The sequence below is a fragment of the Pteronotus mesoamericanus genome, unplaced genomic scaffold (genome assembly GCF_021234165.1).
Source record: "Pteronotus mesoamericanus isolate MK-2021 breed Mesoamerican mustached bat unplaced genomic scaffold, CSHL_Meso_final contig_40, whole genome shotgun sequence".
Classification (NCBI taxonomy): domain Eukaryota; kingdom Metazoa; phylum Chordata; class Mammalia; order Chiroptera; family Mormoopidae; genus Pteronotus; species Pteronotus mesoamericanus.
In genome coordinates this window covers 7088955-7107262 of record NW_026555150.1, presented here as the reverse complement: position 1 = coordinate 7107262, position 18308 = coordinate 7088955, and the positions used below count along the sequence as shown (strand labels likewise).

The following is an 18308-nucleotide window of genomic DNA, read 5'->3' as shown; positions in this document are numbered from 1 at the left end:
AAGAAGAAAATAGTGAAAAAGAGAAAAGTGAAAAACCTAATTCATGGTACAAATTTTAAAGGATGACAGAGTCATCTGTATCTTTTTATCTCAAATTGTGTACACTATGATATAATATAGTTTGTCATAATAGAGCCCATTGACAGTTGAGGAAGATCATATAGTCTTGGGCACATTTTAGAAACACAACCAAGTGAAATATTCAAACAACATTTTTATGTATTAATGGGATAATATGATGTATCAACAGACTATTGTTTTAGACATAGTAACATCCATGTTTATCCAATCAATTCTTAACAATGTTTACCAAAATTGCTGTATCAGTTGACTGTTCCAAACTGTTTTCTAAATACACAAAATTTTCTTTTCTTTTAAAAAAAACTTATTTATTTATTTTTAGACAGAGGGGAAGGGAGGGAGAAAGAGAGGGAGAGAAATATCAATGTGTGGTTGCCTCTCCCACACCCCCTACTAGTGACCTGGCCTGCAACCCAGCCAGTGCCATGACTGGGAATCAAACTGGCAACCCTTTGGTTCACAGGCCAGGGCTCAGTCCACTGAGCCACGCCAGTCAGGGCAAAATTTTCTTTTCTTTTTTTTTTCATTTATCTAAAAATCTTTATTGTATTATTGTCAGCGCCACAATGCAGTTGGCATCGGTCAGAAGAACATACCACCTAATAAATCGAAATTAATATTACAGTGAGGCTAATTGTTATAGTAGGGTGGAAGTTTAGAAGAGTATAAAATATTTGAATTTTTACAGACATGAATGTTTTGATAAGACTTAATAAAAACTGGGTGTCAGTTTCTAAAATTGTTGGTATTGTAGTTCAGAAATTCTGTGTGTATATTTAATTAAAACAAAAATTGATTCCATGCTTATATTTATAAAATCATATAATATTCTTCTTTGAGGTACCACTAGTAGAGATCAAAGCTCCCCTCCCCCAGGATACATTCCAGATGAATTACATCAGGTTGCCCGCAATGGGTCATTCACCAGTATCAACAGCCAAGGAGAGTTTATTCCAGAGAGCATGGACCAAGCAAGCATAAGTTGGATATGGTTTTTCATTTTATTTAAAGGGATGTTGTCAAGGTTGGTGTGTTTTGGGGGGGCGGGGTGGTGTGTGTGTGTGTGTGTGTGTGTGTGTGTGTGTGTGTGTGTACACCTCTTCTCTAACCGCTTATCTTCCTTAAGTGAACAAAATAGTAAAAAATGTAAGAAAATGCCCACTAATTTACACATGCCTGTATCCACTCATGCATAAAGAAAACTGGAATAAGACTGATTATCTTACATTGCCCACCCTTAAATGAATGAAAGCATGTATTTGCAATCCTGGGGTTAATATTTAGATTTTTAAATTAATGTTTGAAAGATATAGTAAAACTACAAATATTTAACTTTGTGAATGTAAGGTTTGTCAACTTTCTAAAATATTTAAAAAATTAAGTTCTCATTTCAGCAATACATAGACTAAAATTGGAACCATGAGAAAAGATTAGCATGGCCCCTGCACAAGGATGACATGCGGATTCATAAAGCATTTCATATTTTTGTGGAGTCTAATGAACAAACAAAATAGAAAAAATGTTATTAAACGTTTAGTAATATTGAAGTATTTCCATGGAGTTCCTGTTGTTTCCTTAACATTACATTGGCTGCTTACTACTGCAGTTTTCATTTTCTAGTAATGTAGCAGTCATGATGGTATTAGTCTCATTTGAGTGGGTCCTTTGTTCAGTTTACAGTAAGCAAAATTATTTGAAATTTTTTAGCTTTTAATTGTTTAGCTAACAGTCCATAGAGAAGCAATATTTTTCTCTTAGGAAATTTTGAAGTTATAGCCTACCTATAAGGGACAGCTGCATTTTAAACATTTAAAAATGAGAAACTCTGCAGGGGAGGGTGACTGCTGTTGGGTATGGGGTTTCTTTTTAGGGTACTGAAAATGTTCTAAGATCGTTGTGAACATTGTATAATTCTCAGTATACTAAAAACCATTAAATAATACACTTTAAATGGGTGAATTTTATGTTACATGATTTGTATCTTAATAAAGCTGTTTCTCAAAAAAACAGTAACATCTGGTTATATAACATCAAATGGTGAAACTGTGTTTATCTAGATGCTGGACCCATTATTTTTAAGCAGCCCTGAAAATTCTGGCTCAGGAAGTTGTCCATCACTTGATAGTCCTTTGGATAGGTAATGTTGATTTTAGTTTTTGCTTCTTATCATATGTGGGTAAAATACACGTATATACACAGTGTGTTGAATTATCAACACTTTTGTGCTACATTTAGAGGAATGTAATAATTCCTCTATTGTTTATACTTACGGCAAATGAATTTTTTATCATTTGGAAAATTCCCTTTACCTCATAGTGCTCAGTATCATTGTTAGTTAAAATGATATCTGATTATAATATTTGTTTTTATTTTTTCAAATACATTTGTCTCTACCTACCTCCCACCGCGTTCCTTTGCCCCCTTCCTCCTTCCCTCCCTCAGCTCTTCCCCTATGGTTTTATGCATGAGTCCTTGCTATATATTCTTTGACTTTCCCCTTCCCTTCCTTGTCCCTGCCCCCCTCCCTCCTTTACTCTTGTCTCTGTTGATTTCCTTTACTTTCAGTGTTGCTGCTCTTATTTTCTTTGTATCTTTGTATTGTTGGTTAGGTTCCACTTAAGGGGAGATCATATGGTATTTGTCTTTCGCCCCCTGGCTTATTTCGCTTAGCATAATGCTCTCCAGTTCCATCCGTACTGTCGCGAAGTTTAGTAGTTCTTTCTTTCTACTGCGTAGACTTCCATTGTGTATATGTACCATAACTTTTTGATCCAATCATCTACTGATGGGCATTTAGGCTGCTTCCAACACTTGGCTATTGTAAATTGTGCTGCTATGAATGTTGGGGTGCATAGGTTCTTTTCTATTGGCGTTTTGGTATTCTTAGGGTAGAGTCCCAGCAGGGGGATCACTGGATCAAAAGGCAGTTCCATTTTCAGCTTTTCGAGGAAATTCCACACTGTTTTCCACAATGGCTGCACCAGTCTGCATTCCCATCAACAGTGTACTAGGGTTCCCTTTTCTCCACAGCCTCAGCAGCACCTGTTGTTTGTGGATCTGTTTATGATGGCCATTCTGACTGGTGTGAGGTAGTACCTCATGGTGGTTTTGATCTGCATTTCTCTGATGGCTAGTGATGCTGAGAAACCTTTCAAATGCCTCTGGGCCCTCTGTATCTCCTCCTTGGAAAAGCGTCTGCCCAGGTCCTTTGCCCATTTTTTGACTGAATCGTTTGTCTTCCTGGAGTGGAGTCCAGTGAGTTTTTTATATATTTTGGAGATCAAACCTCTATCTGATCTATCATTAGCGAATATATTTTCCCATATGGTTGGCTTCCTTTTTTTTTTTGCTGATGTTTTCTTTAGCCGTGCAGAAGCTTCTTATTTTGATGAGGTCCCACTTGTTTATTCTTTCCTTTATGTCCCTTGCTTTAAGAGACATATCAGTGAAAAAATTGCTGCGTGGGATATCTGACAGTTTCCTGTCAATGTTCTCCTCTAGGACTTTGATGGTGTTGCGACTTCTATTTGTCTTTTATCCATCTTGAGTTTATTTTTGTGTATGGTGTCAGCTGATGATCCAATTTCAATTTTTTGCATGGAGCCATCCAGCTCTCCCAACACCATTTGTTGAAGAGGCTATTATTGCTCCATTTTATGCTTCTGCCCCCTTTGTCAAATATTAGATGTCCATAGAGACCTGGGCTTATTTCTGGGATTTCTATTCTGTTCCACTGGTCTATGGATCTGTTCTTCTTCCAGTACCAGATTGTTTAGAGTATAGTGGCTTTGCAGTAGAGTTTGATGTCTGGTATTGTGATCCCTCCTACTTTGTTTTTCTTTCTCAAAATTGCTGCGGCTGTTTGGGGTCATTTATGGTTCCATATAAATTTTTGAAATATCTGTTCTATTTCTGTGAAATACATCATTGGTATCTTAATAGGGATTGCATTGAATCTATAAATTGCTTTGGGTAGTATGGACATTTTGATGAAATAAATTCTTCCAGTCCATGAGCACGGTATATGCTTCCATTTCTTTGTGCCTTCCTTAATTACTTTCTTCAATGTTGTATAGTTTCCTGTGTACAGGTCTTTTACATCTTTGGTTAAATTTATTCCTAAGTACTTTATTTTTCTTCTTGCTATATCAAAATTGAAGGCATTTTTGTACACCAGCAATGAAATAGAAAAAGAAGAAATCAGAAAAAATAATTCTTTTCTAAGTAAAACAAATAAATAATGAAAGCTAAGAAAATTCAATAAAAGTTAAACATGTGAAACAAGAGGTTACAGGTTAGAAACTGGTAGATTTAAGAAGGGTTAGATACATTTACCAATAATATTTTTGATAGTTAAGAAACAAAAATACCTAGTGTTTATTTTTTATCTTTTAATACAATGTTATCATTGGCAAACTTTCTGTTCTAAAAATAGTTATTTTTCCATGTAAAGGGGTAATAAGTAGGAGCAGAAAAGTTTATGTTATTAAATACTTTTTGTTGTATTATTGACTAGCATTTCTTTCATCCTTGTCCTTGCCATGTTTCTGTGCCATACTGAGTGTGCTCATGGTCATGTAACATTTGCTGCACATGAACAGAAACTTCGAATTCAATTGTTTGGTCTGTAGCCCACTTCCTCTCAATCCTTGAAACGTATGACCCTCAATCATTAAAAAAGATAATGGATACATTATTTCAGTTTAGATTTCTGGATGGGAAGATAGTGGAGACACATTTAGCCAAATCTAGCTGAGTCCAGCTCATATACTGGTCCAGTAGAGTCTAGTGAGGCCAACATATGCCAACAAAATTTAAGGGAACTCAACAGATTTACAGGATAGATTAACCTTAAAGCACTATAAGTAAGAAAGAAATATTTAATTTTTAAACCTCAGAATATATGGCTGTTTGTTACACAATACAACCTAGTGAAATCATGTCAATGTGATCCTTTAACACTACTTTGAAGTTCCTATTTCTTTTCATAGATGCAGCTGGACTGTGACTTGTAGGGTCAATTCTGTCAGATTGTCTCACTGGTATAATCAATTGCTATATTGATCATAAAAATGGAAGAAAATCCATAATTGATGACCTCATAAAGAGTTTTGTTAGACTACACTCAGAAAAACTCCTAAAGAATTAATAAAAGTGAAATAATGACAGCCCTTTTGGCCTTACTTGTAATCAATAACCTTGATTACAAATAAAATTTGATAGATGTAATTAAAAAGCAAAATCCATGAGTAAATCCTTTATTTGTTTTTAACTGTGAGATGTAGATTGAGATACATGTTATCAATATACAATGCATACTCCTTTTGAGTTAGAGACCATGTTAAATTCACTTCTAAATAAGGATTTGATAATTCTAGTCTGAGACAGATGGTGATCATCACTAGAACTTTAGGTATAATTTCTCAAGGTTGATCTGACATATATTCACAGTTCATAAAATTGTATATAACAATGAGGCACTCAGTTTATCTGAAAAAAGTCATCTTTGTTTTTAAAACATGTGGTAATCATTACTATTTCTCTTTTCTTATGTTTTTAGTACATTTCATGTAGAAATCCAGAAGCCATTATAAATAAATAACACTAAGAATCACACATTGGAGGGCACAAAGAAATAAGGAAGCTCAAATGATAATAAAAAGGTCAATGTTTGGAAAGATTGTTAAAGAACATCTCGATAGAAACTTGGAAACTGACTGGGCCCAGAATCTCAATGCGAATCTCTGTCAGTGTATTGCATTCAGGGCTTCTAAAATTAGATAGGGATGAATATACTCTCAGCGAGCAGTGGAAGGCATATTGGGTTACCTGAAACCAACAAGTGCTGTGTAACAATAACCTTTATTTTGGTATTCACTTTTCAAATTTATCCCATACTGCTTCCCATTGTTGGCTTTGCATTTATTTACTCTTTAAGAAATAGAATCCAAGAAAGATTGCATCCAAAACCAACTGTTACAGATAACTCTCCTTAAATGCACAGTCATTGACTGAGAGATTTGCAACTCATTATTGATGTTGACCTACATACTGATGTACTTATGTTTCAAAAGTATTTTTAGAATGTTTTTTACAGTAAAGGGAACTGTTATATCTCCAAGATAAATAAGTGGAAAAATCGACACCAAATTACAAACTCACACAAACACCCAATCAAAAACTTTCCCTGTATTTCAGGTAATCCTTGGTGACTCATTCATTTATTCATTAAAAGTAAGAATTAAGGAGAGCCTACTGGGTGCTATTCATTGTTTTAAGTGAAAGGAATACAAGGGTCAGGAAGACATACAGGTTCATGCTTTCATGGAATATCCTTCATTTTCTAGTTGGGGAGACAGAAACAAAAACAAACTAATTAGCTCATATTTGATGGTTATAAGATATGCTAAGCAAAACATGGTAACTTAGAAATTGGGGAAACTACATGAAGTCCAACAATTTTTGATATTTGATTTTCAGTCCATCATGGATTTTGGAACTCATCATTCCACCTTAACGACAAGTAAATGACTGAAAACCAACAACTCTTGTAACATCAATTAGAGAATTGAGCTCACAGGGCAAATCACCACCCCTCCAAATTAGAGAAATGGCCTGTCATTTATATAGCTCACACTTTCTGAACAGAGACCCAAATATAGAAATTTAAAAAGGAACAAGTACTAGAACAGGAAAAAATAAACTGTAATTGGCGAATTGCTAGAGGCTCAACAAATCTGAGAGTTACAACTTTAGAAGGTATCAACCTTAGGGGGGCGCGCACACACTTTTGTGAGCTTTACCACCAGGTTCTCACAGTTACGATCTGAGAAAAACCTCCTGAGGATTCTGGCAAAGGTAGAGGAAAAGTAACCATTTTGAAATATGTCAGAGCATTCTGTTCTTCTTAAGGAGGCCTGCCCTCAAAATAAAATAATTTACTAAAGCCTAACCTATTGGAGTTTCATCAAAGCCTAATTGACCTGGAAGAAATGAAATATCCAACTCCAGTTCACTATAGCCAATGCTTTGTCCCACCTAAATGGGTGGGAGAATGTATGTATTTGTGAAGTTCACATTCCAGGGCCACAAGCTCACTAAAAGACTGAGACGTAATCACAGGATTATACAACAGGTTTTCCCCATATCTCACTGGTATTTTACTAAAGGTTCATGTATTATATTTTCCTTTACCCAGTACATTATGTCCAGCTGTCAAAAAAATTCCATACTGAAAGGAAACAACAGTTTCAAGAGACTAGAAAAACATTAAAGTAAGAGTCAAATATGGCCAGGATGTTAGAATTATCATACAAGCAATTAAAACTAATTATGATTGGTATGCGAAGGTCTCTAATAAAAAAACACAAAGCATGTAAAAATAGTTGCGAAATAGTGTAAGCAATTGTTAGAAAAAAGAACAAAGGTGAAGGTACCATTCTTCCTGAGTTCAAATTATGCTACAGAGTGATGATAATCAAAACAGCATGGCGTTGACAAAAAATAGACACAAAGACCAAGAGTACAGAACTGAGAGCCTAAAAATAAACAGACATGTCATTTTTCTTATTATTTTTAGTTTTTGTACTTCTTATCAACCCTGTTTTAAAGACTTTATATATGTCAACTCATTCAGTATTCAAAACAACCCTATGAGACAGACAATACTATTAGCCTCATTTATTTTTATTTATTTATTTATTTATTTTTTCAAATACATTTATCTATGCCTTCCCCCCACCACTTTCCCTTGCCCCCTCCCTCCCTCAAACCTTCCCCTTCGGTTTTATCCATGAGTCCTGGCTATGTGTTCCTTGACTTGCCCCTTCCCTTCCTTTTCCCTCATCAAACCTTCCCTCCTTCCCTCTTGTCTCTGTTGCTTTCTTTTCCTTTCAGTGTCGCTGGTCTTATTTTCCTTGTGTCTTGGTATTGTTGGTTAGGTTCCACTTATAGGGGAGATCATACAGTATTTGTCTTTCGCCCCCTGGCTTATTTCGCTTAGCATAATGCTCTCTAGTTCCATCCATGCTGTTGTGAAGTTTAGGTGTTCTTTTTTTCTTTCTGCTGCGTAATATTCCATTGTGTAAATGTACCATAATATTTTGTTCCAATCATCTACTGAGAGGCATTTAGGTTGCTTCCAACACTTGGCTATTATCAATTGTGCTGCTATGAATATTGGGGTGCATAGGTCCTTTTGAATTAGCGTTTTTGGATTCTTAGGGTACAGTCCCAGCAGGGAAATCACTAGATCAAAAGGCAGTTCCATTTTCAGCTTTTCAAGGAAATTCCACACTGCTTTCCACAATGGCTGCACCAGCCTGCATTCCAACCAACAGCATACTAGGGTTCCCTTATCTCCACAGCCTCGCCAGCATCTGTTGTTTGTTGATCTTTTTATGATGGCCATTCTGACCGGTGTGAGATGGTACCTCATGGTGGTTTTGATCTGCATTTCTCTGATGGCTAGTGATACTGAGCATCCTTTCAAATGTCTGTAAGCCCTCTGCATCTCTTCCTTAGAAAAGCATCTGCCCAGGTCCTTTGCCCATTTTTGATTTGATCATTTGTCTTCCTGGAGTGGAGTCGAGTGAGTTTTTTATATATTTTGGAGATCAAACCTCTATCTGAAGTATCATTAGCAAATATATTTTCCCATAGGGTTGGCTCCATTTTCATTTTGCTGATGTTTTCTTAAGCCATTCAGAAGGTTCTTGTATTGATGAGGTCCCACTTTTGTGTGCCGGGAGTTTCTTGATTACTGCTTCAATTTTCCCAGCTGTTATAGGTCTGTTCAAGCTTTCTGTTTCTTCCTACTTCAGTGTTGGAAGATTATACTTGTCTAGAAATGTGTCCATTTCATCCCGGTTTTCAAATATCTTGGCATATAATTGTTCATAGTAGTTTCTGACAATCCTTTGTATTTCTGTGGTATCAGTTGTTATTTCTCCTCTTTCATTTCTGAATTTATGTAGTTGGGTCCTCTCCCTTTTTTTCTTAATGAGTGTGCTTAAGGCTTGTCAATTATATTTATCTTTTCAGAAAACCAGCTCCTGGATTGGTTGATCCTTTCAATTGTTCTTTTCATCTCTATGTCATTCAGTTGTGCTCTCATCTTAACTATTTCCTTCCTTCTACTTGCTCTGGGATTTATTTGTTGTTGTTTCTCCAGTTATTGAAGTTGTAGTCTTAGGTCTTTTATTTGCAACGTTTCTATCTTTTTTAGCTAAGCCTGTATTACTATGAACTTTCTCTCAGGAGTACCTTTGCTGTGTCCCATAGGATTTGGACTGTTGTTGTTCATTTTATTGGTTTCCAGAAATTTTTTGATTTCTTCTCTTTTCTCATTATTGACCCACTCATTTTTTAATAGTCTACTGTTCAGTCTCCATGAGTGTGCAAGTTTTTGAAGTTTCTCTTTGAGGTTGATTTCCAGTTTCAAGCCCTTGTGCTCTGAGAAGAAGTTTCGTATTATTTCAATTTTCCTGAATTTGCTGAGGTTTGATTTGTGTCCTATCATGTGGTCTATCTTTGAAAAACTTCCATCAGCATTTGAAAAGAATGCGTATCTTCCTTCTTTGGGATGTAAGGTACTATATATGGCTATTTGATTCAGTACATCATTCAGCTCCAAAATATCCTTGTTGATATTTGTATGGAAGATCTGTCCAGTTTTGATAATGGGGTGTTGAAATCCCCTACTATCAGTGTGTTGCTGTCCATATCTTTTTTGAAGTCTTCCAAGGTTTTCCTTATATATTTGGGTGTTCCTTTGTTGGGTGCATATAAGTTTACAATGTTTATGTCTTTTTGACAGATTCTTCTTTTAAGTATTATAAAGTGTCCCTCTGAGTCTCTTTTTATGGTCTTTGTTTTGAAATCTCCTTTGTCTGATATAAGTATTGCAACACCTGCTTTCTTCTCTTGCCCATTTGCTTGGAATTTTTTTTTATCCCATCCCTTTACTTTCAATCTGTGTAGGTCTTCTGCTCTGTGGTTGGTCTCTTGTAGGCAGCATATGTGTGGGTCATGTTCTCTTATCCATTCGGTTATCCAGTGTCTTTTGATTGGGGCATTTAATCCATTTACATTGAGAGTTATTACTGATAGAAACCTATTCATTTTTTCTCTTTGTACCTGTATTTTTTCCTTTCTCACTCTTTACCTTCATCTTCTTAAACCAGTCCCTTTAGCATATCTTGTAATGCTGGTTTGGTAGAGATGTATTCTTTTAGCGTTTTCGGTCTGGGAAACTCCTTATTTCATCTTCTATTTTAATTGAGATCCTTGCTGGGTAGAGCAGCCTAGGTTGTAGGCCCTTGCTTTTCATGACTTGGAATATTTGTTGCCATTCCGTTCTGGCTTGTAGTGTTTCTGTTGAGAAGTCAGCTGCTAGCCGTATCGGGGCCCCCTTGTATGTTACTTTCTCCTTCTCTCTTGCTGCCTTGAGGATTCTCTCTTTGTCTTTGATAGTTGCCATTTTAATGATGATGTGTCTTGGAGTGGACCTCCTTGGGTCCCTCTTGAGTGGAGCCCTCTGTGCCTCCTGGATCCATGAGAACTTTTCTCTCCTCAAATTGTGTAAATTTTCCATCATTACTTTTTCAAAGAGGTTTTCTATCCCTTGCTCCTCTTCTTCTCCTTCTGGTATCCCTATTAGGCAGATATTATTGCGTTTCAGGTTGTCCTGCATTTCCCTAAATGCTTCTTCATTCTTTTTGAGTCTTTTTTTCCATTTTCTGTTCTTTCTGGGAGCTTTTTCTATCTTATCCTCCATCTCACTGATTTGATCCTCGGCTTCTTCCAGCCTGCTTTGGATTCCTTCTACTGTGTTCTTCCATTCAGAAATGGTATTCTTCATATCCTCTTGTGTCTTCTTGATAGTTTCTATGTCCTTTTCCAGGTTGATATAGTTTTCTGTAAGATCCTGATAGTTTCTCTACAGTTTCTCATAGTTCTCTTTGAGCTGGCTGAGCTCATTCAGCTTCCTTAGAGCCATTGTTTTGAATTCCATATCTGATAGTTCCCTTGCCTCTATTTCATTTATCTCTCTCTGTGGGAGTTCCCCTTTTCCACTCCTTTGGGGGGAACTTCTTTTTCTTCCCATTTTTGTGAGAGTCTAATAATTAATTAATTAATTAATTAATTAATTTTTGCTTCTACTTCAATTGAGTCTTCTAGATTTCCTGACTTTGTGTTTTATACTTCTATGGTAGTAGGCAGGTCTTTTTATTTTTTTATTTTTAAGTCTTTTAAATTTTTTTTCTCTACTTTTCTTTCTTGGCCTGCCTCTGATGATGTCAGTTGTTGATCCTATATGACCTTGGGGTTTGTTTGAGTTTTCCAGGAGTCTACCGTCTGTGTCTGACTCCTGCTTTGGGCAGCTCTGTGACCCTTTTGGCCAGGGATCCACTATTTTTGTGGATTGTTCTGCACTCGCATGCCGGCTCCCATTTTTCTTATTTTTAATGAATCTAATAGGAAATGGTTTGTTCAAAATAATAACAGTAACAACATACTTCATGAATGTAAGTTATGTATAATTGAAATAAGTAACATCAATGATATAAAGCATGGGAGGGAAGATGCTTAATTAAAACAAAAAACGTGGGAGAGAAAGTGTGGAAAACAAAAATAAGAAGGAAGAAAAAGTGTACACATTGAAAAACCATACACAGATGGTAGACATGAATCCAACTATATCAATAATCACTTTTAATATAAGTGGTATAGATACACTAAATATAAAACATAGATTGTCAGAGTGAGTCAGAAAACAAGACCCACCTATATATTGTCTACAAAAAACTTAATTATAAACATATGTACATTAAAAGTGAAAGGATAAAGATATACTAAGATATAGTAATCATAAAAAATCTAGAGCAGCTATGTTAATTTCAGATGGAGCTGACTTCAGAGCAGGACTATCATCAAAAATAACACATGACATTATATAATGATAAAGGGGTCAATTCACCAAGAAGACAAAATAAACCTTGATATATGCATCTAACAACAGAACTTCAAAATACATCAAGAAAAGATTGTTAGACTTCCAAGGAGAAATAAATGAAATTAATATTATAACTCAAACTTTAACTCTTCTCTATCACTTATAAACAGATACAGCTGGCAGAAAATCAGTAAAGCCATAGTTGAAATGAACAGCATTATTAACTAGATATAATTGACATATAAAAACTACTTTATCTAATGACATTAAAATGCACATTCTACTCAAGCTCACAAGGAATATTCACCATGATAAACCATATTCTGTGTCATAAAACACATCTCACCAAATTTCAAAGAATAGAAAATGTACAATGTATGCTCTCAGAAAAAAAAAGATATTAAACTAGCAATAAAAACAGAAAGATAAGTGAAAATATTTCACAATTTAGGAGATTAAACAACACACTTCTAAATAACACATGGGTCAAATAGAAATATCACAGAAGTTTTAAAATATTTTGCCTTAATAAAAAAGAAAACACAACTTATCAAAATTTGTGAGACACAGTGAAAGCAGTGCTTAAAGAGAAACTTATAAAATTAATTACATATGAGGTCTGTCTGAAAAAAAGTCCAGCCATTGTTAATACAATGAGAACAGTTTGGATGACTTCAGTGTAACCTGGTAGCCAGGAATGATAGATGCTGTTGAGTGAGCATGTGTACCATGGGGCTGTCACATTCAAAATGTCTGAGTAAGTAGAGCAAGACGTCTGCATCAAATTTTGCGTTAAGCATCAACGTCCCTCAGCAAAAACTATTCAGATGATTCAGAAGGCCGCAGCTATGGGCAACTGCTGATCGGTAGCTTCATCACTACAATGCACCCACTCCTGCGTAACATCTCCTTGCAGTTTTTTTGAGAAACATCAAATCACCCAGGTGACTCAGCTCCCCTACAGCCCAGATTTATGGCACTGTGGCTTCTGGCCTTTCCCAAAACTGAAATCACCTTTGAAAGGGAAGGGATTTCAGACTGATCATGAGATTCAGGAAAATATAATGGGACATCTCATGGCAATTGGGAGAACTGTGTGAGGTCCGAAGGTGCCTACTTTGAAGAGGACTGAGGCGTCATTGTCTTATGTACAATGTTTCTTCTATCTTGTATTTTCTTTAATAAATGTCTCTATTTGTCATATTACATGGCTGGATTCCTACTGGACAGACTTTATATATTACAAAACAAGAAAGAGCTAAAATTAGTAATCTGTTACTACTTTAGAAAAACTAGAACAAGAAGAACAAATTAAATCCAATGTAAGCAAAAGAAAAGATTTAGTGCAGTAATCAGTGAAATTGAAAACAGGAAATCAATAGAGAAAATCAACAAAACCAAGAGTTGGCTGTCTGAAAAGATCAATAAAATTCATGATACTCTAGCCAGACTAAGAAAAAACAGAGAATACTCAAATTACTTGTCTCAGAAGTCAGAGAGGGGACATCATTATAGCCACAACTTTGATAATTGAGATGAGATGAACCAGTTTCTATAAAGATAGAATCTGCCAAATCTCATACAAAAACCATACACTCTGAATAGACCTGTATGTATTTTAAACTTGAATCAATAAATAAAAACTTTCCAAAACAGAAAGTGTTAGAGTCAGATGAGTTCATTGGTAAATTATACCCAATATTTAAGGTAGAAATTCTACCAATTCTCTCCAATCTCTTCCAGAAGATAGAAGAGAAGGGACTAATTCTAACTGATTTTATGAGACCAGCATTACCATAATATCAAAATCACACAAGACATTACAAGAAAACTGCTGAGCAATAATTCTTATGAACATTGGGGCAAAACACTGCAACAAAATATTATCAAGTTAATTCAAAATGTACAAAATAATTATACATCATGATCAAATCAGGTTTATTTCAGGCAGATAAGGCAGGCTCGACATTTGATAATTCAATAATGTAATCAATAACAGCAACAAGCTAAAGAAGGAAAAAGCACATGATCACAGCAGTAAATGTAGAAAAATAATTTGACAAAATCCAGTGCTCAGTTGTCAGAAAACTCTAAATAAACACAGAATAAAGGAGAATTTCTTCAAAATGACAAAGAACATCTACAAGATCTCATCAGATAACATCATATTTAATGGTGAGAAACCAGAAGCTTTTCTGCTAAGGTCAGGAACAAGACAATGATGGTTTCATTCACCACTGTTTTTTTTTTGTTATCATATTAAAATATCTAGTTAATACAGTAAGACAAGAGAAGGAAGAAAAGACATACTGGTCAGGAAGGAAGAAATAAAATTCTTTGTTCACAGGTCTCATGACTATCTATACAAAAAGTGTGAAAGGATTGAAAAAAAAAATCCTGCAACTAAAAAATAATTATAGGAAGGATTCAGAATGTAAAGTTAATATACATTAGCCAATCACTTTCCTACACACAGCAATGAACAAGTGGCATTTGAAATTAAAAATACATTCCTTCTCTGCCTTTTTGCTAAGACCAAGTGAAACTAAAAGCATGAGAACATTTGCATTATATTATCATCCCTTAAAATGAAATACATATTTCTAAATAAATCTAACAAAATACATATAAGATCTATATGAAAGTTACAAAACTTTGATGAACAAAATCAAAGAAATAAATAACTAGAGAACTGTTACATATTCATGGACAGAAAGACACAATTTTGTCAATGTGCTGCTGGGATTATACCCTAAGAATCCCAAAACATCAGTTCAAAAGAACCTATACACATCAACATTCATAGCAGCACAATTTACAATAGCCAAGTGCTAGAAGCAACTTAAGTGCCCATCAGTAAATGAGTGGATCAAAAACCTATGGTACATTTACACAATGTAATACTACCCAGCAGAAAGAAAGAGAGAGCTACTACCTTTCACGACAGCATGGATGGAACTAGAGAGCATTATACTAAGTGAAATAAACCAGGGGTTGAGAGACAAACACCATATAATCTCACCTATAAGGGGAACCTAATCAGCAAAACAAACAAGCAAGGAAAAGATAACCAGCAATATTGAAAGAAAAAAGAAACCAACAATAATGAGAGGGAAAGAGCGAAGTAGGTAACGGGGAAAAGAAGAGAAAGGGTCAAATCAAGGAACATGTATAAAGGACCCATGTACAAAGCCAAAGTGGGAAAGGATGGAGGGAGGGAGGTGGGGGTGGGTGGGGCAGAGAAAAGTGGTGGCAGGAAAATGAGACAAATGTATTTGAACAATAATTTTTTTTTTTAAATTGTCAGTGTGTCAGTTCTTCTCAATATTATCCATAGATTCAATGCATCCAACCAAAATTGAAGAAGTACTTTTTGATAATCACAAATGGATTATAAAGTTTAGATAAAGTTTATATAGAAAGACAAAAGGCAAAGAATAGCTAACAAAATATTAAAGGAAAACAAAGTTGGAAAGCTAATATCACTCAACTTTAAGACAGTATAAAGGCTCGATAATAAAAGCAATGTGGTATTGGTGAAAGAACAGACAAATAGATCAATGGAACTGAATAGCAAACCCAGAAATAGATCTACAGAAATATAGAAAATATAGTCACCTGATGTTAGACAAAGGAGCAAAGGTAATATATGGGGGGGGGTAGTTTTTTCAACAAATGATGCTGAAACAACTGGGTGTCTACATACAAAAAAATAAACCTAGACTCAGACCATACACACTACATAAAAATCAACTCAAAGTTGATCATAGATCAAAATGTAAAATTCAAAAGTGTAAGACTTTTAGAAGATAATATGAGAATAGGTGACATTGGGTTTGGCAATGACTTTTAGATATAATGCAAAAGACATATTCATGAAAGAAATATTTTGTAAACTGGATTTCATTACAGTCAAACATTTTGCTTGGTGGAAAGTACTATCAAGAAAAATAGAATATAAGCCACAGACTGGAAGAAAATATTTGCAAAAAACATATCTAGTAAAGGACTACTATCCAAAACATACAAAGAACACTTAAAACTCAACAATAAAAAATTAAACAACCTGTTTAAAAGTGGGTTAAAATATGAAAAGTTAATTCAGTAAAGACAATATACGGGTGTTAAATGAGCATATATAAAAATGCTCACCATATCATGTCGTTAGAAAAATGAAAATTAAAACAATGTGATACTACTACAAAACTAGTGAATAGAAGAAATCCAAGACTTTGATAACATCAAATGCTGGTGAAGATGTGGAGAAACCAGAAATGATTTATTACCAGTGTGAATGCAAAATGACAGAGCCAATTTGGAAGACTGGCAGTTTCCTACAAATTTAAACATACTGTTACCGTATGATCCAGCAATTAAGCTCCTTGATATTTACCCAAATGAAGTTGCAAACATGTCTAAAAAGGCTTTCACATAGGTGTTTGTTGCAACTTTATTCATAATTGCCAAAACTTGTAAGCAGCTAAGATGTCCTCTAGTATCTATAATACATAAATAAACTGTGGTACATCCAGACAATGGAATATTATTCAGCAATAAAAAATCACTTATCAAGCTGTGAAATGACATCAAGGAAACTTAAATGCATAGTACTGAGTGAAAAAATCCTATATGAAAGACTAACTGTATAATTTTAACTAGATGACATTCTGGAAAAGGCAAAGCTATGGAGATGGTAAGAAGATCAGTGGTTGTCAAGGGTTAGAGAGGAAAATGAGATGAATAAATATGTGGAATACAGAGCATTCTTAATAATACTATATAATACTACATATTACTATATAATAATATATTATATAATACTATAACAATACTATATAATACTATATACTACTATAATACTATAACAATAGATACATATAATACTTTTGTCAAAACTCATATGATATACAACACCAAGAGTGAGTCTTAGTGAAGTGTGGGTAATAAAGATGTGTCAATATAGTAACCTATAAAGGAAAACCCATTAGATTACACTTGGATTTCTCAAAAGAAATCCTACAAGCTAGGAGAGAGTAAAATCAAATATTCAAACTAAAAGAGAGAAATTACCAGTCAAGAACATATATCCAGGAAAGTTAACCTTTAAATATGAAAGAGAAATAAAGAGTTTTTCAGATATATAGAACCTGAGGGAATTTACTACTATAAGACCTCCATTACAGAAAATACTCAAGGGTGTTATTCACCCTGAAACAGAAACAGAAAGACACATAACTATGAATAAGATCTCAAACAGGCAGGCAGAATCAGTACATTACAATCCTTTTTCAGAATAAAGTTACTCTACACTTAAATATCATATAATGGTTACTGAAAGTAAAACATTTAAAAAGAAGAAGAAGACAGTAATGACAGCAATTCAGATAATTTGTGACGACAAAACCATAAAAGGGGAGGTTGTAAAGGTCTGAATTTTCAAAGAGAGATGACAATAAGATGCATTCAGAAGAAAAGGGACTACCTAATGGGACCACACATAAAACACCCAAAACTGGGACATATAACTTGAAAGATAGGGAAACAAAGGAGAAAATTATAGAATGTTGACAAGCTAAAACAACAGAAACACAAGGGAAAAGAAACAATGGAAGCACAGATCCACCAGAAAATAAAAGATTAAATGACTATAGGAAATGCTCATACATTAATAATCACCCTAAATATAAATGGGCTGAAGTCACCAATAAAAAGGCAAAGAGTAACAGATTTGATAAAAAAAACAAACAGACATATGCTGCCTTCAGGAGATACACATAAGCTACAAAGACAAGTATGAACTCAAAGTGAAAGGGTGGACAATGATTCTCCAAGCAAATGGCATCAAGAGAAAAACAGGTGTAGGTATATTATATCTGACAAAATAAATTTAAAGATTAAAATAGTAACAAGAGATAATGATAGACATTTTATAAAGATAAAGGGAACACTACATCAAGAACACATAACACTTCTTAAGATATATGCACCCAATCAGGGAGCACTGAAGTATATAAAGAAATTATAGAACTAAAGGGAGAAGCTGACAAAAACATAAGTAAGGGACATAAATATCCCATTGACAGCTATGGATTGATCATATAAACAGAAAAATCAATAAAGATATATCAGCCTTAAATTATGTATTAGTTCAAATGGACATAATTGGCATTTATAGAACCCTTCTTCCCAGAACAGCAGATTATAGATTCTTCTCCAGTGCACATGGAAAATTCTCATGGGTAGACCATACATTATGATACAAAACCAACCT

General features: G+C 34.6%; 1 non-coding gene across 1 annotated transcript; it reads left to right on the top strand.

The window, feature by feature from the left end:
* Positions 1 to 1462: 1462 nt before the first annotated feature.
* Positions 1463 to 1568, top strand: LOC129073390 (U6 spliceosomal RNA). Its single transcript, XR_008529434.1, has one exon. It is a non-coding gene; the product is annotated as a U6 spliceosomal RNA (small nuclear RNA).
* Positions 1569 to 18308: the final 16740 nt, after the last annotated feature.